Source organism: Rattus norvegicus, chromosome 3 (genome assembly GCF_036323735.1).
Source record: "Rattus norvegicus strain BN/NHsdMcwi chromosome 3, GRCr8, whole genome shotgun sequence".
Taxonomy (NCBI): domain Eukaryota; kingdom Metazoa; phylum Chordata; class Mammalia; order Rodentia; family Muridae; genus Rattus; species Rattus norvegicus.
The window spans coordinates 54,727,942-54,754,751 of NC_086021.1; the positions used below are offsets into that span (position 1 = coordinate 54,727,942).

Here is a 26,810-nt window from a genome sequence, read left to right on the forward strand (position 1 = left end):
TCAACATACTTGTTTACTCGGTGTCAATAAGACCTTGTGTTAGCTTTATACAAAGGATTCCTGAAATAACGGAGTCAGTGACAGAGTACAGAAAAACCAGTGTGCTCTCTCGGGCTTTCTCTCCAGCAGTGCGACAAATGTGCCCTCTGGTGTGCCTCACTGATGTCCTGTCCATCTCTGTTATCACCTAAGGCCCCAAGGATAGTTCGGTAAAAGCTTTCTTTGAATTGAGAGCTGAGCTACAAATCTTGAATACGTGGGTTTAAGATGTTAGACAGTAAAGTGACATTGATTTATTTGTTCAGTTCTTGGCTGGCCTGAGAAACCTGTCCTGTCAGGCAATGAACAACTGCTCTTATCCTAACTAGTGACTTCAAGAGAACATTACACATCTCCTCATTATTATTGCCCTGAGTCATCCAGGATGCAGTATGGGTTTCCACTGAATAGGAATATTCAGACAATGGGCATGGAGAACCAAAGTTCCTATTGAATATTGTAAGTTGCATATGCATCTGGAATATGGAGTCATGGTTCATTCTGGAGAGATATTCCAGAGAATATCATGCCATGTTTCCATTTGAGAAGTGGCATTGGCCAGTATTGTCAGAAGTAGCCCTGTGAATGACCAGTGTACAACGACAAGGGGCAACTGACCTCTCTAGCCTTCCTGCGGCTGCTCCCATGAACATAGGTGTAGCCCTTAGTATAAAATCTGGGCTTCTGAGTATTGTTATGTACTGATAAAATAAATCAGTGGCAATCTTGGGAAGCTCTTTTAAAGCTTGTGACAATGTTGACTGTCTTGTGCCATCATAGTGGAATTCTACTGAAAGGCCACCAAAGGAATTTCCATTTTATATATGTCACCTCTTCTGTCATGTCCCAGCTCTGTGCTATCCTTAGGTCCTTCTGTATAGGCCTCAGATGGAAAAATTGAGACTAAACTCTTCTAGACCTAGTTCGGATGTCTGTGTAGTTGTAGAAAGCAATATTGGTTAGTAAGTGTGTCTGGTTTATTTGGAAGCTCGGTCCCTTTGTAAATTCTTAATTCTTAATATTTATGGTCATCATAGACTAGAGAAATGTAGTTTTGAGCAGAAGCTGTATCTGAGGCTTAGTTGAGCCATTATGTGTCTGCAGGAAGGACAGCTTGATGGTTCAAGCATAAAGACTATATTCAAAGAGGATGCTGGCTGTGAGCTTGTGGGTTAATGGAAATCCTACCTCTTCTGCAAATTCTTACCTAATCCTTCTCAGGTTTAAATAAAACCCACAGTTGCTATTATAACAGCTACCCTGACACCCTTCCTTACCTCCAGGCACTTGAAATACATCACTAAACAACAATAGAATTAATCCAAGGCCCTTTAGACAGGAGAATGAGTGCCTTGGGGGCAGGAGCCTGTCTCCATCTTCAATTCCAAAGACTGGGAAAAAAAATAAATGTTTTATAGAAGGTATGATGGAGTCATTAGTAGCTGTGAAAAGAAAAGAAGCTGTAATCCAGAAGGCCTGGTGTTTGGCGGCTTGTCCTGCAGGGTCAGTGAAATAGGAATCTGCTCTCTGTAGAAACAGCCACCCTGGAGATCGTGAGTCAGGCCAGCCCGGGAGACAATAATGTGTGCCCTGCAGCGGGTTCATTTTTACCGCTGTTCTATTCCCGTGTTGAAATAGGAAGGCTCAGCCCAGAAAAATGCTAAGGAAACAAAACCAACTCTTTTATTACTCCTACAACATTTATAGCCAAGTCCCATTCGATGCCCTTTTCCTTGGGGCACCCTGACAGGCATTTTAATGATTTATTTTCTTTTTCACAACCAGAAGACAAATAAAATATTTTATCACCTTTTGGGTGGACTTGATGTCTTTCTCTTCATTTCATCATTCTCTGGGTCTATAAAACTCTGCTTACCTTTCCGTTTTTATAACTCACGGGTAGGAATTCTGTTTACCTCATTCCTTATGTGTTGTTGCTACTTGTTGTTGTTTTTTTAACATGATTTTTTTTCTTCTTGGTTCTATAGCCCCAGCCTTTTTTTTTTTTTTGTTTTGTTTTATTTTGCTTTTATGTGTGAACGTGGTGGTTGAGAGCTGGGGAAGACGGAAAAAGAGATTTATAAAACGTCCCATGTTCGCAATACTGCAACAGGGACAGCAGAAAAAGACCTTGGGTAAGAAAACTCATTTCCAGTTTGATTCTCCACTCTTTAGAGGTATGAGAAGTCCATTTCTGTAAGTTTGGGGTGATTGGTGCTGACGTCATGTTGGTTGAAGGAGAGAATGGCCCACTACTGGGATTCTCTGGGTGGGTTCCTTTCTGGGATCTAAAATGGAAGCCAAAGATTGTGGGTGTCTACAGCATGGTGGCAACTCCCCAGCTCCTTCTTTCTGCCTGTGGTTCACCTCTGCCTCATAGTCCGTATGCCTCCTTATGTCAAGAGGGTTTATAGTCAGACCAGCGGCCAGACATTACCTCTCAGGGTGACTATGAGGGTGTTTGTAATTTAGTACCTGTCCTTCCCCAAGATGAGCACTATCCCATCCAGTGAAGGTCCAAATAAAACAGAAGATAATGGAAGGTTGGATTTCTACTCCTTCTGCTTGGCTACCATGAGGTAACATTGTCTGGCCTTGGTGACCCTGTGTTAAGAGACTTTAGGCTCAGACTGAGATTTACACCACCAGCCTTGGGCCATCAGGTCTTTGAACTACACGATCAGATTCTCAGGCCTCCATCTTGAAGATAGTTGATTTATATGTGTGTGGTTGGTTCTATTTTTCTAGAGACCCTGACTAAGATATTCATAAGAACAATTGTGCCTGGTCGAGATATTCTAATCTCAAGATGAGACTCATTTGTGCTTTGCTGGATGTTAAGAAGACATGGTGTTTGCCAATTATCTCTAACATTTGTCCAAATTAATCTGTCTGGTGAAACCTTGGCCATTCTGAGTTTACTTGTTTATTCTTTGAACCAAAGTGTATAACTTTAAATTTAACCTGGTGTTGTATTTAGCTTGATGCCAAGCCTGTTATTTAAATTTTATTTTGTAGATCTTGACTCCTGGGTATAGCATGCTGGCTGCCCTTCCTGGCTTGATGCCATCCTTAGGCCGATAAGAAGTCTTCTTATCATTACTCAAGTAGTCGATAAAAATGTCAAAGAGAATGAATAAAGACAAGGTTCTATGTCTTGTGCTGGGCAGTGTTGAAGCTTGTCTGTTAAAAATGTTATTTGGCAGCTCAAAATTTGCCATTTCTTCCCTACAGATACAAATGTCATATAGTGCCCTGTTTTAACAGGGTTCTGTGTCAAACTGCACTGATGTGATAGCTTGGAACCATGTAATGGGAAGGCAGATTGTCAGGCAATATTTTAATTTACTGTCTTATTTCTCATCAATCTCTTCTTCCTTTTGTGTTTGTTCACAAACCAACTGCTTCTTTTTTTTTTTTTCCAGAGCTGGGGACTGAACCCAGGGCCTTGTACTTGCTAGGCAAGTCTCTACCACTGAGCTAAATCCCCAACCCCAAACCAACTGCTTCTTAACACGCACCTCTCTTTATTAATCCAGAAAAATGTTGGTTTGAGAATCTTCAGTATCATGACTAGTATCCAAAATATATAAGGACTCAGTGTAAGACATGGTGCTTGCCTTCAAAGTGTTACAGTTAAGAGAAAGGAAAAAATATATATAATTATAACACTCTGTTGGTAAATATACACAAGCATTTATTTGTGTGACTTACACAATAAAGGTGGAGTCTTATAAATAATATAGTAAATATAATGCCTAATAAGTCTACATCTGAGACAATAAGCAGTGTGCAACACACGTTGAAATTAGACCAACACTTAGAATTCAAATCTTTGATAAGAACATGTAGAAAATGTCTTCTCACCACGTGCCCCTAACAGCTGACATCCAGCCTGCTTTACCTTGAATGTCTTGGGTGCTTTCATCCTGGGTGAATAATTTGCATATTTGAAGTAGACCATGCCAGCAGCATGCTAGTTCTACAGATAAAAGATGGTGTTTCAGTCACTCCCAGAGGCACAGTGTGTTTTGTAGTTGCTGGTAGGATTCTCAGCAGTGGTCTGAAGAGAAATATCCTCAAAGCCTTGAGCTGAGTGGGTCTGCTCAATGCTACAACAGGAGAGCAAACCTGGATACCCAGTTGCCACTGTCTTCAACCACAATCCCCTCTGCTTCTCTTTTGTGGCAGGGAACACGTCCTGTTTTTGTGGTTGGCTGTCTGTTTCTATCAGCTGGGAAGGCAGTTGGCTAACTTGCTCACTCACAAAGATGCTTTGGATTCTGCTTCCGGTGTCCTGGCAGTAATGAGAGAGGGTTATTGTATTCGGGTGCTCACGGTCTTCTTCCATCTAGTGGGTTCCAGTTGTCTATTCCCCACTCACTTTGTATGGAGCTAGGTGTCTTCCCTTTTGTAAAGAAAATAAATGAATGTAAATTATCAGGGGCAGTGAAACACTGGATGCTTTGCCTGGAGATCTACTGGGATGGGATGAGATGGTGCACCCTCTGGGAATGCCTGCCAGCACTTCATTCTTCAGAGAACTTCTGCAGGGCCTGTGCAGAGCCTGTTCCTAGGGTTGAGGTTGGCTCAGCTGAATGGGCCACACCTAACAAAGAACTCGGACAGGGTCTTCTTACACAGCCTGGACTGTCTCCTTGCTGCCAGACTGTTCCTACAATGGACAGTGAGAACCCTGGAGGACAGGTCTCATTGGCCAAGTGCTTAGTAGTTACCAGGCATTGTGCAAAACACCGTCATCTTCTCTCTTCATTCCTTGAATTTGCTTCTCACCAGAGACCTGAAGTATAACTTAGACCATCGTACTGAGGCTAGAGGGGGATTTGAGATGTCAAGAAGCTAGCAGTTTCTAAATGAACATCAGCCCTAAATTCAGGGTCTGAACAAGATATTCCAGACTCTGGCTAAATCCAGAATGCATTTATCCTCATAAGTAGCTTGCCATGTTCAGTAAGGCTGTATATTTAATCCTTGGTCTTCCTTTCCTTTCCCTCTTTCCTTCCTCCATTAATGTCAGGGCCTTAATATTAATTTTTGATTTTTTGGAAAAAAAAAAACCCTACATTTCAAGGACAGTACCTCATTACCTGAGCACTGGAGGTCAGTGTCAATTTAAGTAAAAGTGAGTTTCTTTCTCTTTACTCTGGCTTCCCCTGTTGGGAGGCTAAGCAGTGATCCCAGCCCTGGTCCTACCCCTGGCCCTGGCCCTGGCCCTACCCCTGGCCCTGACTGGCCCTGGCTCTGTCACTGGCACTGGCTCTGCAATGCAGTCCTATGCACAGCGAGTGGGTCAGAGTCTCCGAGAATGTTTTCCCCAGCAGTTCTAGACAGACACTGGCCGCAAGCTCACCTTGCGTTTGAAATTTTATTTTCCGTTAAACATCAGAAATGCCTTCCTTTCTGGTCCTAGCACATTGTCAACATGATCTTCTCAGCCCGATGACTGTTTTATGGGCTTCTGGAAGCCTGTTGCTCTTCTTTCTCAACCATGGTACGTTCCTGTGCTTATTCTCGTCAGTAGGTCTTCTCAATAAATCCATCAAAGGCTGGGCCAGTCTGCACAAAGCACGCCTCCCACCTTCCTGGGAGGATTGAAGTGCAGTCTTTAGAGCTTGCCTGGATGGAAATTACTTCTCTTTATTAGGTGAAGCATGAAAGTATACATCTGTGCGTTCCATTCACGTATGGCTACTGCCGTGGTAGGGAGATTACATATTGTTTCTTCGTGAGCTAATTAGTAGTTTTCCAAGTTTGGGAGCGGGGAAGAAAAGCTCAGGGTCTACACGGTGATGTAAGAATCATTGACCTGTGGCAAGCAGGGGATAGAAGTGCATTCTGGGAGTCCCACTTTCCTGCCTGTAGTGATGTTTAAGCGCCAGTTGTTTGGGAAGAACGGAAAAGGGCAGTCTGGGAATTGAGTTGCCAGGGTGGTGATCCAAGAGGCTTATAGTCTCCCCCACAATTACAGGCCTTTGACAGAAATCAGAAATCTCCGAAGTGATGCAGATGGGTTTTAGCAGCCACACAAGATATTTTACCTCTTGGACCAAGTTCTTTCATTCCAGTAGCTCTTAGCAGCTAGTTGGCAGTGCAGATAACTGTTGTAAAATCTGGATTTTTTTTTTCATGTGAATTGCTTGTGAAGTCTACAGAGCTGTGTGATTTATTAAGTAGATTTTATATTTCGAACAGGGGAGATTAAAGAGACAAGCTCTACTGCTCCGATCAGCACATATGCCACTGATGTAATTGTTTCTCCAGATTTTTAACTGGGGTGTATTTCTGTTAGCAGGGTTTGTTCCCGGTTTGTTATTTTTTTTTTTTTTTTTTTTGGTTCTTTTTTTCGGAGCTGGGGACTGAACCCAGGGCCTTGTGCTTCTTAGGCAAGCGCTCTACCACTGAGCTAAATCCCCAACCCCCCGGTTTGTTATTTTTTTTTGAAACCACACATTCTAGAGATTCAGACACTAATCAGTTTGCAGAGAGCTGCCAATTCCTATCCTCCTGTCTCTTGCCACCAGCAAAATCTCCAACCAAGCCTCGCTTCTCTGCATCTTCTCTCCTGAAGGGGGATTGTACTATCTTGGGGGTGCAGCTCTTCCGGACCGTCAACTCCAACATCGCTTGCTTTCTCCAGCTTTTCTGAATTAAGAGAAAATACCCCAGCTGCTTCACAATTCTTTGTGTTGCTAGATAATTCACCAAGCTGGTAGGAAAAAAAAAATTCAGCATTGAGTTTAGACATAAACTGCTACATCTTCAGTAGAAACTTGCCACAAAATTTTATCACCTTTATTTATTTTCCCTGACAATGAGAAAAGGGAAGGAGATTTGTATGCTGGGAAATCTGCTTCTGGCTGACTGGAGAGGAGGCAGCTTCTGCTTTGCCTAACTTCTCTCCAGAAGATTTAATCAGTGTGAGGCGTCAAGAAAGAAGGATGCTCTTGCTTCCTGAAGACGCTTTGTCTGAAATGATAAACACAGTGAAGGTGACAGCAGGCCCGCATGCAAAGTGAGGGGACTCTTGTTTACGACTGGAATGCACAAAAACAGACTTACCAGGGGTTTTGTGCACCCCCCCCCACCCCCAGACTTCCTGTTGCTGTGACTGCAATAGTCAACTATGCTGTTATTCGTGGAAAACCAGCCAAGCTGAATAATTCCTCACGCTTAGGTGCTTCGAGGTAGCAATTCTTTGGTAACGGTAGGAGTCCAGGCATTGGTAACGGTAGGAGTCCAGGCATTGGTAACGGTAGGAGTCCAGGCATTGGTAACGGTAGGAGTCCAGGCATTGGTAACGGTAGGAGTCCAGGCATTGGTAACGGTAGGAGTCCAGGCATTGGTAACGGTAGGAGTCCAGGCATTGGTAACGGTAGGAGTCCAGGCATTGGTAACGGTAGGAGTCCAGGCATTGGTAACGGTAGGAGTCCAGGCATTGGTAACAGTAGGAGTCCAGGCATTGGTAACGGTAGGAGTCCAGGCATTGGTAACGGTAGGAGTCCAGGCATTGGTAACGGTAGGAGTCCAGGCATTGGTAACGGTAGGAGTCCAGGCATTGGTAACGGTAGGAGTCCAGGCATTGGTAACGGTAGGAGTCCAGGCATTGGTAACAGTAGGAGTCCAGGCATTGGTAACGGTAGGAGTCCAGGCATTGGTAACGGTAGGAGTCCAGGCATTGGTAACGGTAGGAGTCCAGGCATTGGTAACGGTAGGAGTCCAGGCATTGGTAACGGTAGGAGTCCAGGCATTGGTAACGGTAGGAGTCCAGGCATTGGTAACGGTAGGAGTCCAGGCATTGGTAACGGTAGGAGTCCAGGCATTGGTAACGGTAGGAGTCCAGGCATTGGTAACGGTAGGAGTCCAGGCATTGGTAACAGTAGGAGTCCAGGCATTGGTAACGGTAGGAGTCCAGGCATTGGTAACGGTAGGAGTCCAGGCATTGGTAACGGTAGGAGTCCAGGCATTGGTAACAGTAGGAGTCCAGGCATTGGTAACGGTAGGAGTCCAGGCATTGGTAACGGTAGGAGTCCAGGCATTGGTAACGGTAGGAGTCCAGGCATGCCTCAGTTCAGCCTTTCCTCAAGGTGGAGGTTGTCGTTGTTGGTTGTGGGTGCCTTATATTTCCATCTTGGTCTTAGTGTACCAGAGAACTCTAAGGGGAAAAAAAACAAACCAAACCAAAACCAAAACCCAGAATACAACAACAACAACAACAACAACAACAACAACAACAACAACACCCAAGAGTTGAAACATGGATGACTCTCTTGCTAAAAGCAACTTGGTTTATTTGCAGTAGGAGGCTTAGCTTGAAGCTCCTTGCCCTCCTCAGGAGCTGGCTGAGCTGCTGCCATATTCAGATCTACCTCCTGTATCTCTGGAGACCGTTTCTGACAGAAATGCAGAATTGGGACTTGAGGGGAGGAAACCTTCCCTGGGACTTCAAACTGATGGAAGATGTTGCCCAACTATTGTGGCTCAAAGGGTCTTTAACTGTATACGGCTGAGACGGGATTAAATCCATGGTCTGCAAGTGATTTAAGCTATGAAAAACTTGACCTAAGTGAAATACTGTAGGGGGAAAAAGCCATTCCACTCTTACCCCAGTGGAATTAGAGAGCCACCAGTAAAGGCCTTCCTCGGAAGCCTTCATCTGGAGAGATCTGTGGAGGCCCCTCCCTCCGGCCACTGTCAGCTTAAGTGGGGAGCAGGAAGCTGTCCTCAGCTAAGGCTCATGAATGCAAAATTTCACCCCAGTTCATGTAGAGTCCTGGAGACAGGGTTCCTAAGCAGTTTTAGGTCAGCCAACCTCAAGTGGCTGTGAAGCACCAAATAACCTTCCCCTCCTGTAATCCCCGTCTAAGCAAACAGACTCTTAGTGTCATAGTTGCTCTGTGACCTCAGACGCTGTGCCATCGGTGTTGTGCAGTGCCACTTGTAGCCTCCTGATTGCTGTCTGTCTGTTCCCATCTCCTCACCCCCAGTCCTTACCTACTCACTGCCCTGTGAGCACCATAGTGCCTTTCTTTGGGTCAGTTCTGTTCATGGCAGTCTTCTTTAATGCTTAAAAGCAAATCTTAACCCCCAGCTTTCTGTGGTAATTTAAGGTTCTTGTCAAACCCTTCTTCCACCTGGGTAGCACACGGCCTGATTTCATTGACATTTTTTCCCCTGTTCTCTGCCATCAAGCTTGTGGGCATGCTCTTCCTCCAAACCTTTCTTCCCTTAGTACATGAACACTCACACATCACACACACACACACACACACACACACACACACACACACACACACACACAGACACACACACATATGCACACACACAGAAAGAGAGAGAGACAGAGACAGAGAGAGACAGACACATCTGAATGAATGCTTACTCGTTGCATAAGTACATCTATTTATGGGGCACAGTGTGCTACTTGTGTACTTGTACAGAGTGAATCAAGTAATCTTCAGTCACTGTAAATCCTACCCCCCTATTAGCTATTTTCAAGGATGTAACTAATTGGTGTCAACTATAATGACAATGCCATTTGATGTAGCTTTAGATCTTCCTCCTCCCTAGCTCCATCCTGTTCCCATTTCCTGTTTCCCCTCCCTCCCTTCTCCAGGCCTGCCTAGCTACTGGTAACCACTGATCTACTCTCACTCACTTCTATGAGAATAATATATTTTCATTTTTTTTCAAAAGGTATCATTTAAGCAGTGTATACATTTACTGGGAGCCATGTTATATTTTAATACATGAACCCATTGGTTAATGTTCAAATCCAATTAAACATTTGTCTACTCAAACATTTATATATTGTGGGTAAAACACTCAAAGTCCTTTCTTGTAGCCTTTCTGAAATGTGCGGTGTATTATTGACATCAGTAGTCGCTCTACTTGAAATAGAGCAGCACTGTCATTTCTCCCATCTCATTCTGACTCATCACCATTGGCTAGTCTTTCTTTGCCCTTTTCTAGTCATCAACCATTTTAGCTTCTACATATTTAACGAGAGGGTGGATATTTGTCTTCTTGTGCCTGCCTTACTATTCTCTAAGTTCATCCACATTGCCCCAAATAACGGGATTTTATTTTTCAATCTGTAACAGGTGAAGGTTTGTTGAGGATTCTCTCATGTGGGGGACTGTTTCAGCCTTAGTACAGCATTGGAAAGTGATTGGCTGCCTACTACAGAAGAGCCTAGACTGGGGTGGCAATTCTCCATTGACCCAGTAGCAGACTTTCATGTGTTTGTCATTCGTACACGACCTTCATAACTGAATTCAAATCACTTAAGGGCATAAACATATCTTATCTACAGTTTCTAGCTCCTTCTATAAATACTATATAATATATAAATCATACATATACTACTATATACTATATATAATGTATATAGTATATACTATATATTACATACTATATTATGTACACATATTGCATATATGCATACTATATATTATATGTACACATACTACATATATTACATACTATATATACTACATGTGGTATACATACCATATTATATAGTGTATATTACATATACTATATATTTTATATTATCTACATATATTATATATTACACAGTATATATGATATATTATATCTTATGCCATTTTATGTACTATAATACTATATTATATAGTATAAATATACTACATTATATAGTGTATATAAATTATATAGCATCTAGGATATTATATATACTATATGCAATATACAGTACATATAATATATAATATACATTATATTACAATATAATATATATACATTGTTACAGATAGTGTATATTGTATATAGTATATAGTATATATTTGTATAATAAAATATATTATTATAATTAGTATTATATTATTATAATACTATATATTATGTTAATATAGTATATATCATACTATATTATGTTAATATAGTATATATCATATAGTATATATCATAGTATATATAGTATATAGTTAATAGTATATAGTACATGTTATATAATATATAGTAGACATTTATGAATGTTTATTAAAAGACTAAAAGAGATACATATCTTAGCAGGTAAAGATGCCTGCCTCAAGCCACACATGTGTTGCACATGCACACACACACACACACACACACTGAATAAATAAATAAATAAATAAATAAATAAATAAATACATTTTAAAAAAATTAAAAGAATAAATGCATAATGTATAAAGAGAATGAAAAAAGAATAAATGCATAAAAGAGAAAGCAATATATGTCTATATAAGCATGCATTATATATACACACATAAATATTGTGCTTGCGTGTTTTACTTTTAAAAGTTGTATTCAGTTAATGCTGCTTCCACCAATAGAAACCCTAAAAGTAAACTTGGATGGATGGTGTCAAAACACAACATTTCAAATTCAGTATAGAGTATAGTTACCCACAAGAGAGGAAGCCAACAGCAGTTATGGTGTGGTGGTTTGAATAAGAATACCTGCCATAGACTTATAGATTTGAGTGCTTGGTCACCAGGGAGTGGTACTAATAGGAAGTGTGGCCTTAGTGAAGAAAGAGTGTCACTGGGGGTGAGCTTTGTGGTTTCAAATGTTCAATGGAGAACCAGTCTCTCTGTCTCTGTCTCTGTCTCTCTGTCTGTCTCTGTCTTTCTGTCTCTCTCTGTCTCTCTGTCTGTCTCTATCTCTCTCTCCCCCCACCCTTCTCTCTATGCTGCCTGCTGATCCAGCTGTTGAACTCTTCCTCAGCACCATGTATGCCTGTGTGCCGCCATGCTTCCTAGGGTGATGATAATGAACTAAACTTCTGAATTTAAACAAGCCCCAATTACGTTTCCTTTTAGAAGAGTTACTGTGGTCATAGCATCTCTTCACAGCAGTAGAAATGCCATCTACCACATATGGTGCCATCAATGTGTCACCCCCAAGAATCTGCAAATCCTGACTTGCTGTCTTAGATAGGTCCGTTTTCTTTTCAGTACCAAGGATAGAACCTAGGGTCTCAATGGGCCATGCTTCACATCCCAGTCCCTCTCCCTCAAGGGGCCAGGAGAGACTAGACCCCACGTGGAGCTTTGAAACAGTCCCTGGCCTTCCTCCAAGCAGTCTCTTGCTCAGAGGTGCAGAATCCTAGCACTAAGTGTTGCATTGGTTTATATCCTGCTGTCTACCACACATTTCATGCCTCATTAAGGGATTAAATTCCCGAGCCTCTGGGATTCCTCTTGACGGATTTCATAACTAGTACGACCATTGGTTGACAGTGTCTTAGTGACTGTTGTGCTCCTGCTTAGACATCAGCTTGGTACTTTTGCACCTTCGACCTCAATTTCTTTGCAAACGTTTACTGTTTTGAGTTAATGATAAGAAACGAGGTAATCGTTACCTCGGAATCTATGTGGAGCACTGGTCGAGTGGCTTTGTGTATTCCTTGGTCCTTGTCAGGCCTCATTGGAGCACGGTGCATGAAACCCGTGTCCTGATGCATCCATTTGTTCTGTAAAGGCCTCCTTAAAAGAGAATGTAACTTTCCTTTCACACCTCATTTCTTCATTCCACAAGCATTCCGACCTTGGTTCCAGGCCAGGCCCATTGCTGGGATGAAAGGGGTGTAAAGAGACCTCACTGTGGCAGGCTGAATGTCCCCTCCCACACCTTTTCCTCTTTCCACTGAAGGGACTGGTGAGGTGCCCTAGAAGCACTGTTTGGGCTCCTGCGGTATTCCGGAGTTAACTGCAAGTACCCTCCCTCACCACACACACTCTTCCCACCCCCAATCCCAGCGGTGGGTTGAAACCAAACATCAAGCGAAGCCATCAAGTGAAACCATCAAGTGAAGCCATCAAGTGAAGCCATCAAGTGAAGCCATCATCAAAGGGAATAACAAGGTTCTAAGGCCCCATGCAGGAACATCTCCTAACTCTCTCTGCAGCTTGGCAAACAGCAGAAATGACTGCCATCTGCTGACTGACCACAGAGCTGAGAGCTTCCGGCCAGCCTGATCTCCTGTGGCCTGGGGCACATCTCCGATTTCAGTGACTTCTTTAGACTTTGCTTACTCCTTCTCACTTCACTGAACTATGAATGGCTTTGCTTAGAGTCTAGAGGGAATTACAATACCAAGCTTGAGGGGAGGGCAGTCATTGGGGAGTGGGACTTCAAACTGATGCTCTCCCTCTGTCAGTGTGAGGTTGACAGAGAAAAAGGCGAATGACATCAGTGGCCAGGTGTCAGTATAAAGCGGCTGATTTGGAAAATGGTTCCTTCGAGGCCTGTTTGGGTGAGAATCATTGAGATCACAAAAAGGAAGCAGCTGGTAAGTTCTGGAAACCTTTTTATATAAGCCCAGGATTTGAATAATGCACTAAATGGAGTGTATTGCATGTATTTAAATATTTATGTACACATGGCTCATTTTTTAGCCTGCTGTGCCACACAGCCCCATAACTTGACACAATTGTTTTTAAATTCCCATTGTCTGGATGCTAGAAGCTATTGTGCAAAAGACACAGAATCGTGTTAAACAAACAAAGAAAACACAGACCGGATCATTACAGACCACACTGCTCTTCACAGCAATCTAGAGTAGAGGGTTTTGAGGCCATGCTTATGAGTGAGTTAAAGTGGAGGGGTGTGGGCCTAGACCTGAATCGAAATTCTCTCTCTCTCTTGACTCACTAGCTGTGTAACCTTGGGCAAGTTGCTATCCTCTCTCTGAACTTCAGACTCCTCCTGTGTGAATTGGGGATAATAATAGCTCCCACCTGGCTGTGCTGTGACGATTACATGATTCATTGCGTCGGGCGTCTGACTCTTACAAAGCCTCAATGAATGCTAACTTAAAATGGAAGTTACTCTACATGAGGTGAGTAGAACCAATCACTAGCAAAATATCACGAAGTAAGATCTGGGGAAGGCAGGCACTTGGTTTTAGGAGAAGTTACTACAGCTGTGGGTACAGTGCTGTCCAGCACATAGCAGCTGTCTGCTAAATATTACTTCATTAATATGTATATTACATTATAATTTTGGTAATTGTAATATTAGCGATACAATTTAATATCCGAATAAATATGTATAGAGCAGCTACAGGCACGAATTACACTGTTCTATGAAGTGAACTAAAATGTGCATTTCAAAGGAGGAAACAGGAGAGACGTGTCTGAAGCAGGCAGAGGTAGAACTTTCAGACCTCTAACCTGGAAAGCATTGTTGTCTCTTTCTCACTGGGGTGTGAGCATTGGTTCCACTTTATTCCCTAAGAGCAGATGATCTAGGGGCTGTGTTTTCTTGGTGTCAGCATTCCAGTTCCTGTCTGAAGCAGAGATCCAGGAGGAGGGCAGTAGGCCCACACTGAAATCACTGCCTGTGGACACTGCTTTTTCCTACTCCCTTCTGGGCCGTGACTTTCATACCCCCCACACAGTAGAGAATAGAGGCTGGTTCTGGAGTCTGACTGTTGCCTAGAACTATCAGCTCCCCGTGGATCTGCAATCAGACCCTACGTGTGTCTCCTCTAAGGCCTCTTGTGCCTCTGTGGGCAGATTGGATTGACCCTCTGTGTGCCTTCCCTTCTTTTCTCCTTCCTCCAAACCTTTGTACGGAGGCAGGGAAAGGAGCGGACAGTCTCCACCTAGCCCCAGTCCGAAGTCAGTACTCAGACAAGATGTGGTAAGCAATTCACACAGGAAGACCCATAGATTTGCCAAAGAAAGGAATGTAGTTCTGGGACCTCCTAGCTGCAGGATTGTGTAAATCACTCAACACTGGTAAAGTTAAAGTTATGAAATTCCGTAATTTCCATTTCGTACCACAGCTAATTAGCCTAAGGAGGATGGTGACAAAGAATACATTCCCAAACTTTTCAGGATGTAATCCTGGATGGATGGCTCCAGACAGTCTTCCAGAGTCACTTCCAAGATGCTGCAAGTGAGAAGCTAGCTTTTAGTGAGTTCTTCTCGTCTCCTAGACATGATTCTATGTGCTTGGAAAAAAAATTGATTTCCTCCCTTGAGATCACTGTTTTTTTTGTTTTTTTTTTTTTTATTAACTTGAGTATTTCTTATATACATTTCGAGTGTTATTCCCTTTCCCGGTTTCCGGGCAAACATCCCCCTCCCCCTCCCCTTCCTTATGGGTGTTCCCCTCCCAACCCTCCCCCCATTGCCGCCCTCCCCCCAACAGTCTAGTTCACTGGGGGTTCAGTCTTAGCAGGACCCAGGGCTTCCCCTTCCACTGGTGCTCTTACTAGGATATTCATTGCTACCTATGAGGTCAGAGTCCAGGGTCAGTCCATGTATAGTCTTTAGGTAGTGGCTTAGTCCCTGGAAGCTCTGGTTGCTTGGCATTGTTGTACATATGGGGTCTCGAGCCCTTCAAGCTCTTCCAGTTCTTTCTCTGATTCCTTCAACGGGGGTCCTATTCTCAGTTCAGTGGTTTGCTGCTGGCATTCGCCTATGTATTTGCTGTATTCTGGCTGTGTCTCTCAGGAGCGATCTACATCCGGCTCCTGTCGGTCTGCACTTCTTTGCTTCATCCATCTTGTCTAATTGGGTGGCTGTATATGTATGGGCCACATGTGGGGCAGGGAGATCACTGTTTTTTTATTATTGAGATATTCTTGCAAGGAGTAGACTGAGACACAGTAACTTGGCCAATGTTATACACTCAAGCTGTGGAGGAGCTGAAGTAATGGAAATCTATCTAACTTGTTCACTGAGCTGAGAAGAGGTCTTTTCACCCCTACCATGTGTGTCCAAAGGACCTCAGCGTCTTTTCCCCTTAGGGAAGGTTTTGGATGTAGAGTCTGTTTACTGAGGGTTCAGGTGAGGGATTCCAGGCCTCCTCTTCTTGCCTGCAGAAGGGGACCTCAGAACCTCTATTATAGTCAGAGGAGATGTTGTACTATTTCCAATATTTCAACGAGCCAAAGATAAATCACTCTTCTGTGTCATGGCCCACGTGGCTCAGACCTGAAAGCCTGGCCGAGGTGATGAAAGAATGAGGGAAGGACAGACAGACATCCAAGAAAACAGGGAAAGAGGGCCATGCTCACTCTGAACGAGGGCACCAACCGTATCCACCCAAACCTCAGACATTTGGTGTGCATGGCAGAAGGGCAGATCAGTTGGCCTTGGTGGGAGGTCTTTGTTAACAAGCTAAATCTGCTCCCATTACCTCCATTGCCTCTCAGCATTTTGGGCTCTGCACGTGATAATTTTTGCATTCATTGGTCAATGGAACACTTGTGGTTGGACCACATGGGAGGCTTTTCCAACTCCCAGAGGTCTGAGGGATTATTGGTCCTTGTCAGGAGTTCACATTCAACTCAAGACTTCATCTACTTTACACATTCACTTGGGGCTACCTCTTCTCCCTACACTTTTAGGAATATTGAAACAATGTGGGCCAATGAATGTATAAATGAGCTGGCATGGTGTCACCCTCCTATTCTGAAAGAAGGTGGTTTCTCATCCTTATGGGCGTACCAAATACTTTTATTCCACAGATCTGTGAATGGCTTTCACTGTATTCAGGGGATGTTACCAACTGACTTTCAGAATGTAGTGGGGATGGCGATTGGCGATTTCCCTTACATCCACCATCAAGTGATGTACTCTAAAGCTAAACAAAGATGCTGTTTCGCACTAACCACCGGGATATTTTTAATGCATGTGTGTATACAGATGCAAGGCTATATGGAGGCCAGAGGACAAGGAGGACATTTACCTCCTTTGCAACAAGATCTCTCAGTGGCCTGAATCTCTCCGAGTGGGCTAGGTGCTGCCTGGCTAGTGAACTCCAGGGATCCTCCCCTCTGTGTCTCCTCAGCACTAGTGTATAACCCTTCACTACCATGCCTGGCCATATGGATCCAGGTCATGGAGCTCAGGTCCTTCCCTCCCACCCCCTTAGAAGGAACTGTCATGTTTAACTGTATGACAGGTTGGTAACTGGGAACTGTCAGGCCAGTGGCACCAAGCCACATGTACTCATGGGTGGAAACACCAGACCAATGAGGAGTACACTTTGAGGTGTATTCTTGTTACTTCTGCCCTCTCATTCTTTAGTTCTTTACCTGTCACTCTAGCCACAAACCTTCACCTTTGCTAATTTTCCATATAAGCTTATTGCATGGACTTATGTAGATACACGTAGATACATGCAATGGTTTTATCTCATTGCTTTTAAATTCTAAGAGGTGACATGGTGAGTGTGTGCATGTGCATGTGTGTGTGCATGTGCGTGTGTGTGTGTGTCTGTGTGTGTGTGTGTGTGTGTGTGTGTGTGTGTGGTGTGGTGTGTGTGTTGAATATCATGGGAGATACTCAATGGAAGATCCGTTGAACATGGATGCCGGAAGGAATTTCTAGAATTAGGATTTGGGGTCCAGGCTCAATGCATCGAAGAGTTGAATGCTGTTGTGAATTGTTCTTTAACAGCCGGGATCCCATCAGTACCACATGTAAGGCCTACTGTTTGTGGGTTTCTCAGAAGAGAGAACCAGCAAGCAGGCTAACCTATCAGATTGACCAAATTCTAGAAAACTGACAATATAATTTTGATTTATATGTTTCCTCTTTGGAAACGTGCCCAACTTTTTTTTTAAATGATGTTTAAAGACTGTTTTATTTATGTTCTGCAACACAGTTATGTCTTTTGACAGCTTTCCTATTCATTGCTCATAAGTTTCTTATGGAAACTATGCTGGTAGCTGTTTTTATACCAGCAAAATTGCTTGAGTGTTTGGTTTTGTTTTTGTCTGTGATTTGAGTTGAAAATTATTTTCCCAGGTTGCCACTTGTTCTTGACTTTACTTATGATATATATCTTTTGCATATGGAATTTCTTAAAACTGTGGTTGAATTACTGAAACTTTAATTTTCCATTTCCTGGGTTCTATCCATGATTGGAAGGACCTTTCCCCATTCCAAGTACATCATTCTTACTTTCTTGTGCTGCTTAAAAGTTATCATGATACAGAAAATGTGGTACATCTACACAATGGAATATTACTCAGCTATCAAAAACAATGACTTTATGAAATTCGTAGGCAAATGGTCTGAACTGGAAAATATCATCCTGAGTGAGGTAACCCAATCACAGAAAGACATACATGGTATGCACTCATTGATAAGTGGCTATTAGCCCAAATGCTTGAATTACCCTAGATGCCTAGAACAAATGAAACTCAAGACGGATGATCAAAATGTGAATGCTTCACACCTTCTTTAAAAGGGGAACAAGAATACACTTGGCAGGGAATAGAGAGGCAAAGATTAAAACAGACACAGAAGGAACACCCATTCAGAGCCTGCCCCACATGTGGCCCATACATATACAGCCATCCAATTAGACAAGATGGATGAAGCAAAGAAGTGCAGGCCGACAGGAGCCAGATGTAGATCTCTCCTGAGAGACACAGCCAGAATACAGCAAATACAGAGGCGAATGCCAGCAGCAAACCACTGAACTGAGAATAGGACCCCCGTTGAAGGAATCAGAGAAAGAACTGGAAGAGCTTGAAGGGGCTCGAGACCCCATATGAACAACAATGCCAAGCAACCAGAGCTTCCAGGGACTAAGCCACTACCTAAGGACTATACATGGACTGACCTTGGACTCTGACCTCATAGGTAGCAATGAATATTCTAGTAAGATCACCAGTGGAAGGGGAAGCCCTTGGTCCTGCCAAGACTGAACCCCCAGTGAACGTGATTGTTGTGGGGAGGGCGGCAATGGGGGGAGGATGGGGAGGGGAACACCCATAAAGAAGGGGAGGGGGAGGGATTAGGGGGATGTTTGCCCAGAAACCAGGAAAGGGAATAACACTAGAAATGTAAATAAGAAACACTCAAGTTAATAAAAAAATATATATATAAAAAAAGTTATCATGAAATAATTTTAGGAAATTTTCCAAAGAACAATATAATTTTAGGCATACATGAATTAGAAGAACTATAACAACTCCCAGACACCCACCATCCACCTTTAGTCATTTGAATATTACCCAATCTTATCTATTGTCCACCTCATATTGAGAATATTAATACACAAATCCCAGATATCATATTATTTTCTTGATAAGTACATCAATATATGTTAATGATATATAAGGATTTTTTTTAAAAAAAACATACTTTTTATAGCATTACTATGCCAAGTAGTTTTCTGGAATTTTATAGCATTGGATTCTGTATATCATACAGGGTATAGATCCAGCTTTATTTTTTTCTCTCATTCTTCTGTCACAATTTAACTTTTTAAAGTCTGTTTAAACTTGTCAGTGTAGTTGAGGTTTTTTGGACTTTCTGTTCTCTCCTACTCGGCTGTCTACTTACAGTATTGTACTCTTTAGATTACTGAAATGTTAAGATTATTTTAATGATTATTGGGACTATTTAAATGGAGTGATAAGTCTCTACTCAATCCACACTGTATAAAGGTGGCAGAAAATAAGATTTATAACGCAGACTCCTCAGGTTGGTAATTTAGAAACTGACATTGTAGGAGCGGGGGCTGATGGGTGTGAGAATGTGCGCTCCCCAAAGAAAAGACCAGTAAAGCAAAGTGTAATGAACAGCTTCTTAAACCGTGGATCACAATAGTAGGGTCATACAACTTTATCAAGAGTGAGTGACAGATTTTGAATGTGCAAGAACCTCAAATTAACTCAGGATCGAAAGTAAATTCATCCCTGGGTGTCTCTGCAGTGCTAGTCTGTGTCACCCCATGCAGCTTCACTGTTACCTTAGTTCCGAACAGACAGCATGCGTGTCTTGTACTGCGCATGCCTACACCCTCTCTGACGTCATGGGTACCGCCTGCCTGAAAACAAGCTAGATTGAGACTGTTTTATGTTGTGAATTGCAATGAAACAAGCTAGATTGAGACTGTGTTATGTTGTGAATTGCAGTGGGATTTTTTTGTTGTTTTTTATTTTATTTCATTTTTTCTTCGATCAACACAAAGTTGCATTCTTTAATTATGGAAAACAAGGAGTTTTAATATTTTCCTTCCACTGTTTCTCAGCACATAAGCATCTTATCAGTGTATCTGAGTTCTATTGCATTACAGTGTTTGATCTTAAAACTTTCAAATTGTGTTTGCTGATGTGGCATAAAAATCATAAAACTCATAAAAATGTTGAGATTATGATAAAATCATAAATGTTACCCTGGGAGGAGGACAGAATTTCCAACAATTTCTAAAACGTCCGTAGACATTATTTCTGCATTTTGTGCAGCACGTTAATGCAAAGTGGCATTCTCAGCATTGACTACTATCAAATCAATATCAGTCAACTCTGAAAAGTGTAGAAGATCCTCTGTGTCCTGTAGAATCAAATATTCAGCCAGGATTTAATCCTTTAGCATTTTTACTTTGATATCTATTTTATGTAGGGAGGCACTCACACAACATGATACGCCCACATAGAGGTTGGAAAACAGCACTCACTTTTCTTCCACTAGGTTTTTCCTGGAGTTTGAACTCAGGTCGTCAATCTTGGCAGCAAGCACATTTAGCCACTAGACTATCTCAGCAGCCCCAAATTTAATTCTCCGTGTAAAATTAAACAATTTATTCCTCTTATTAGCATGCAAATATAGTCTCATCTTAAATAGTACAATAATAACGTATGCCAAAGAGTTGCTTTAAAATAAAATTTGTTCTGACCTGCAGCAAGTCAGGGTTAGGTCTTTATAAACCTGAAATGCATAAACGCTTCTCAGGCAAAGTGGAATCACGAGTGGGAAAAGTTTCTCTGCTCTACAGCAATAGGATAGGAGACAGTGGTTGTAAAAGGCTGGGGACTTGGAGCAGGTGGAAGAGGATGGGGAATCAAGAAGAGAGAAAAGGCACGGTCTTGGAGGTTGACGCTTGCTTCTCTCTGGACACTAGCCTACCTTGGTTCTCCTTCTGCAAAATCCAAAAGGCTGACAGTAGAGCAAGCTCAAATGTTTGCAGCATGCCGTGCTGTGGGGATCATCTGGAGCACTGAGAGTGCTGCAGAGGACTGCTGTAATCAAGTGTGTCAAGAAGGGTCTGCCGCTGTGTTGCTGTTTTGAGCAGTTCGCTCTCCCAGCACCTACTGAGCCTGGCCTCAAGGCTGCCTGTGCACGGGTGGCTCTGAAGACATGAGAGCGAGCCCCACCGTGTGCTTCCTGGAAAGCTGGGTGAAGATATGTCACTCTTAGCCTTATTCTCAAAGGACAGGACCAACTCTGTCCAGTCACACATCTTCCTGAAGAAGATCAGGGATAGCGACTCCTGTTGCCGAGTCAGTTTGGAAATGACACTAAAGTTTTGAACATGGTCTTTCGTTGAAGGGCTCCTATCTGCCTGCACCTTTAACAAAATGAAATAAGGAATAAATGGGCAAAACGTGGTAAATTGGTTCAGATCCTAGAGAGGGCAGAGAGACGGAGCCAGATTCCTGTGTGATGACACAATTCCCTAAGAACGTTGGCACAACCTGTGACCTCCCCAGCTCTAATCTCTTCTTACACTTTGGCGATGACCACATCATGCTTACCTCACACCCATGTGTGGAGAGTTAATTAGCTTCAGATGGGAAAGTTCTCTGGGGATGAATCATATTGTATAGCGAATGTGCTAATTCGAGACTTCAAGGCCTTTGCATTGAGATAATCTTCTGCTGCCCAAACCCACATGCTAAAGGGTAAATGGAAACCACTCTACTCTGGAGTCAAGGGAAAAAGCAGTGCAAGGTGATCAAAAGGACACAGTTAACTATATTCCCTGTTTGTCCTACAGTGGTCAGCCATGCCACTTCAGAGGTGGGTAGGGGTTAGCTTTGAAGTACAGAGCCAGCGCTCTCTGCCAGAGAGACTGTAGTCATTATGAAAGACAGCTGCCAGGACTTCACACTAGGACTCTCACTTTTATCCACTGGTGGCTATGAGTTCGGCACGGATTGCATGGGCCCCCATCTCTGTCAAACCACCCTAAACAGGATAGGTCACTGGTGTGTGACCTCAGTCCTCTTACCTTCTGAATTCCTCCTGTGGCAAATACCACAGGCAGTCCTATCTTTACGTACTTGCAATGAGGACAATGTTTGTGTCCAATCGCACCTCATTCACACAAAAGAAATAAGAAGAATCCTTTTTTTGGTTTCTGTTGCATATCAGGGTTAGTAAAAGTACATTCATTTGTGCTTTGTTTTAAGCACAAAGTGGAAGGGGGCTCTTTTAGGCATAAGCAAAGAGCCCCCTGTTGGCCAATAAGGAATTTTATGGTCCAGAAATTGGTATCGAATATGGATAAGATCTCAATGTGCATTTTTAGCCAACTTTTTTTCTACTAATTAGGTGTGCTTGAATGAGAGAAGCAAGGAATAGAAGAAGAGGAGGAAGACTTGGGTGAGGAAGGTGAGTTTAATCACACAAGGAAGTGAAGTAAAAGAGATCCCTTTACTTGGGCAAATGAGTCTCCTGAGAACATTGTCTTGGAGGAGGGCGGGGCTTGGGGTATGGAAGGTCAGAAGATGGAGAAAGCATGCTCCTCAGCTTCTGGTTGGGGCAAAATACTACTTTTCAACTTTGAGGAGAAAGGGTTTATTTTGTTTCGTGATTTTAGAGGTTCTAGTCCATGGCTGAGTAGATATGCTGTTTCTGCACCGTAGTGAGGCAGAATATTGTGGTGAGTAGCAGAGGTGCTGACCTCATGACAGCCACAAAGCAAACAGACAAAAAGAGAGACAAAAATACAACAATAACAAAGCAAATCAGAGCGCAGAGATGAGGAAAGGAAGTGGACAGGGACAAGACAGGAACCCAAAGACGGCCCTCAAGGGTGCACTATCTTCAAGTATGTCCCATTCCCTCGGATTCCAACACCTCCCATCTGTCCATCCAGGCGTGAGTCCATCAGTGCACTAAGCCAATCGTTGAGGATCTGTTATTTCCTCAAAGTCTGACCACTGAACATTATTATATTGGGGGCCCTCATCACATGAGCCTTTGGTGGACATTAAAGATCTGAACAATAACAGATAGGTTATTAATTTAAAGAGAGAAGTTCTTCGTTTAAGAGAAAAACTCAATGTCAAGTGAAAATTTATTTATTTATTTATTTTTATAAAATAGAATGTCTTAGGATAGAAACTACACAGCAGAACATAGTCCAATTAATAGAGGTTTCAGTAGTCCAGGGATTGGTTGCATTCAAATAGACTTGTTTCCGTGCTGGTATGCATAACTACATATACGTATCTGTATATTGTAGTTCAGTGAGAGGGAACATCTTTGAATGTATGGAGTTCATGAGCTTCACTGCTACATTAGTAACAGCCCGTGTTCATTTCCTAAGGTCTTTTGTCTGACATTGCTCACCTCTCTCCACCTTTTCATGATACACTTCGTGATGGTAGGATAAGGAGTCACTAGGTTTTGTTGATGTTGCGATATTTGGATGAGCTTATAAAATATTCATTTACATTTATCTTCTGATACAGAACTCAGTGGTGTTTTCGTTTTCTCACTGATTGATTTGCTGCATTATCCAGTTGTTGGGTCCTCATAACTCAGAGAATGTAACCAGTTCTCCTCTTAGCTGGTAATGAGACTTCATGTATTAGAGCTTTCCTGTGATCACTCTGCTACATCAAAGAGCAGTGACTCCAGAGTGGGTCTTTTCTGATGTTCAAGATTCGGTTGGAGCTCTGGAAGGAGCCAGGTGGCATACTCAATTGGTGTTATTTCAGAAAGTTAACAAGGTTCAATTTACAAGGGCCAGGAAGCCATTAGCAGAATACCAGACTCCAGAGTTAGCAGCAGAGAAGAGTCCTTTCCATCTTAACTCAGACCCAAAGGACAAGGGGAAAATGGTTACCAGCATCTAAGATGTGCTAGGTGTGGCATGGCTCTGATAGGCACTTCAGGACGTGATGGAGGTAGCCACAGAAACCGATGCCCAGCCTGACTTTCCCACCACCTTGCTATCTATGAGCACTTGCTGTTGGCCAAACCAAACCTGAGTCATTGGGAAGGCATGCTTGCCTTCGGCAACATACTACACATAGCAAAGGCAGCTTGTCATGTGGAGAGTGTCCTTTCTAGAAAGCTCAGATGGCCTAAGCCTCTTTCACCTGGTCCTGCTTCTTCAAGACAGCTTGGCTAGTTTGATAGTAATTCTCAAGCAGTTCTTATTTTTCACTCTTGGGAGGGAGGGGCCTAGTGAATTTGATCAGTTTCAGGGACTTCTGAAATCTATTTTGAGTTGTTTACTTCCTGTCTTAAGGAGCTTCCACAGTAGATGGAATGTTTCAGTCCAAGGATGCCTGGAAATTGTTGTCCCACATGGTCTAGTTTTCAGAGGTTTTAAATCCTGCTTTCATATATGCTCAGATAAGCATAGAATTTGAAAATTGAAAAATATATATTGAGTTCAAGTCCTATCTCGTCAGCTTCTGAGCAACAAGACTGGTATTGGCCAGTTGGATAACTCACTACAGGACAATAGTTCTCTACATTTAGCCTTCTAATTGACTTGGGAAATGGACAGGGTGGCAACATTTTAATTTTAATTCCCTAAACTTTGTAAAAATGCATATGTGATCTCTCTATTTTACTGATAGGAAACTGAGACCCCAAAGCAATTGAGTGAGAGGCAATAGAGGTGACAGTCAGAATTTCTGCCTAGGCCTGGTGCCTCCAAAGGCCAATTTTTCCCCATTATACCAGGCAGCAGCTTCACTTGACTTTACCCTTGTGGGACTGAGAACCACGTTACCAGCCATTAAATATCGTTTTTCATGTTGCAATTAAAACGCTATTTAATGTACATAATTTTTCAGTTTCCTCTGGGAATACAAAATTATGCTCATATATATCTTTATATATGTACATTCCCTTCTGCTCCGAGTAGTAATAGTGACGATTTATAGCGCAAGTGACACACCGTAACTTTGCTATATATGCAAGATACAGAGTTTTTTTTTTCCTTAGGACTGCTTTTATAAGCTTGTCAGCTTCCAGAGAGTTCTTTGAATAATCTGTTCTGGATTTTGTGACTATGCAAAAGTCAGCACAATATTCTTTTGCCAGAGCATGCAGTTTACTGTTGGCTTTTAAATGTCCTCCCGTTTCAGAAGATCTACAGACTCGACCCTTGCTTGTATGGTATATTTTCAGGTGGAGACTCGACAATGAAATTGAGCTCACAGGGGCTTTGTAAACAATGGCTAGTGACATAAAACCCCAGGACAGTGGGGTTTTACTCCTGGGCTCCTACTCTTCTCCCCACCAGCAACTGTAGGTGCTGTAAACAGTTGGTGCACTGGTTGCTTCATTTGTCAACTTGACACAAACCAGGATCAACTGGAAAAAAATGCCTCCATTAGATTAGCCTGTAGGCTAATCCTGTGGAACATTTTCTCAGTTATTAATTGATGTGAGAGACCCCAGCTCACTGTGAGTGGGTGCCACCCCTGGGCAGTTGGTCCTGGGTCATATACAAAAAAGCAGGTGGAACAAGCCATGAGGGCCAAGTCAGTAAGTATCATTCCTCTGCTTCAGCTCCTGCCTTGGCTTCCCTCAGTGATGAACTGTCACCTGGGAGTTTAAGGTGTAATAAACCCTTTCCTCCCCAAGTTGTTTATGTTCCTGGTATTTATCAAAGCAGCAGAAAAGTAAACTAGGCTAATTGGTAATCCATTCTCTTAAACAGAGTTGTAGATATGCGTTTACAGCCTGGTTTAGGGAATCAAGTGACCCCATAAAATGCACGTAGACATTGACTCTCTCTCTCTCTCTCTCTCTCTCTCTCTCTCTCTCTCTCTCTGTCTCTCTCTCTGTCTCTCTGTCTCTCTCTGTCTCTCTGTCTCTCTCTGTCTCTCTGTCTCTCTCTGTGTCTCTGTCTCTGTCTCTGTCTCTCTCTCTCTGTCTCTTTGGGATATCACACTTTAAAATTAGAAAGTATCTGAGTTTCAAACTTACTGGTCATATATTGACTCACAATTAGATTTAAACTGATTTGCATAATGCAATTACTTTATCTATCATTAGTGCTATTTTAAGAATCTGGTTACATACCACAGATAAAGAATTACATCTTTGGCTTCACCAAATTTCCAGCTTTATGCTTAGAAAGGTCACTGCTGTGAGGTTTTGATCCTGAGTTTGGTGAAAACCTTTTCGGTTATATTTATTTTTAAAGCAGTATAATGGGAATCTAGAATATTACATGAATACCATATTACATTTCTGAGTCCTAATGCATAGCTGGAATTCACCATTAATCTACCTCCATCAGTACCATACTTTATTAGAAGTGGAGGGCGAGGTTCACTTGGTTGTAATAGGAGGGATTTCTGAGTCCTCTTAAGATGTTAGTTCCCAGACCTCAACATTGTCCCACTTGAGACAAATACCAAGTAAGTTTGCACAATTGTATCTCTTGATCTGATCTTTAGTCTGCTGGTAATGACATGAATAGGAAAGGAAGAGAGAGAGAGGGGGGGGGAGAAGATGGTAAATTTGGTGCTTACGATTCTTAAGGTTAAATAAAAATAGTTTATGTACTAATAGTTACTCTTAATTTGACCCACAACCTAAGTTACCAGCACAACTTCAGCCCACTTTCCTTATTACTAATGGGGACAATACTTCTTAGCCCTGTGATTGCCTGATTAATAAATATAGGTCCGGAACTTTATTCTGGGTCTTTCTGAAGCTCAGGCTGTTGTTTTTCTTTCCCTCGAAGGTTGTCAGCCACAACTTCAGTGGCTCATACTGTCTTTTCCTACTAGAAATATGTGGGAA

At 42.5% G+C, this 26,810-nt stretch overlaps 1 protein-coding gene across 8 annotated transcripts in view; it reads left to right on the forward strand.

Moving 5' to 3' along the window:
• Positions 1–26,810, forward strand: part of Lypd6b (Ly6/Plaur domain containing 6B) — a 161,655-nt gene that overhangs the window by 119,622 nt on the left and 15,223 nt on the right. For 3 of the 8 annotated variants that reach the window (XM_063284108.1, XM_039105384.2, XM_063284110.1), the window contains exon 3: positions 22,359–22,418. The exons of 3 other annotated variants lie outside the window; for them this stretch is intronic. The gene's annotated coding sequence lies outside the window, so the exon portion shown is untranslated. Of the gene's footprint in view, positions 1–13,704; positions 13,889–22,358; positions 22,419–26,810 lie in introns of all 8 variants that reach the window. 2 more of the 8 variants (NM_001395757.1, XM_039105382.2) reach the window with 1 other exon arrangement.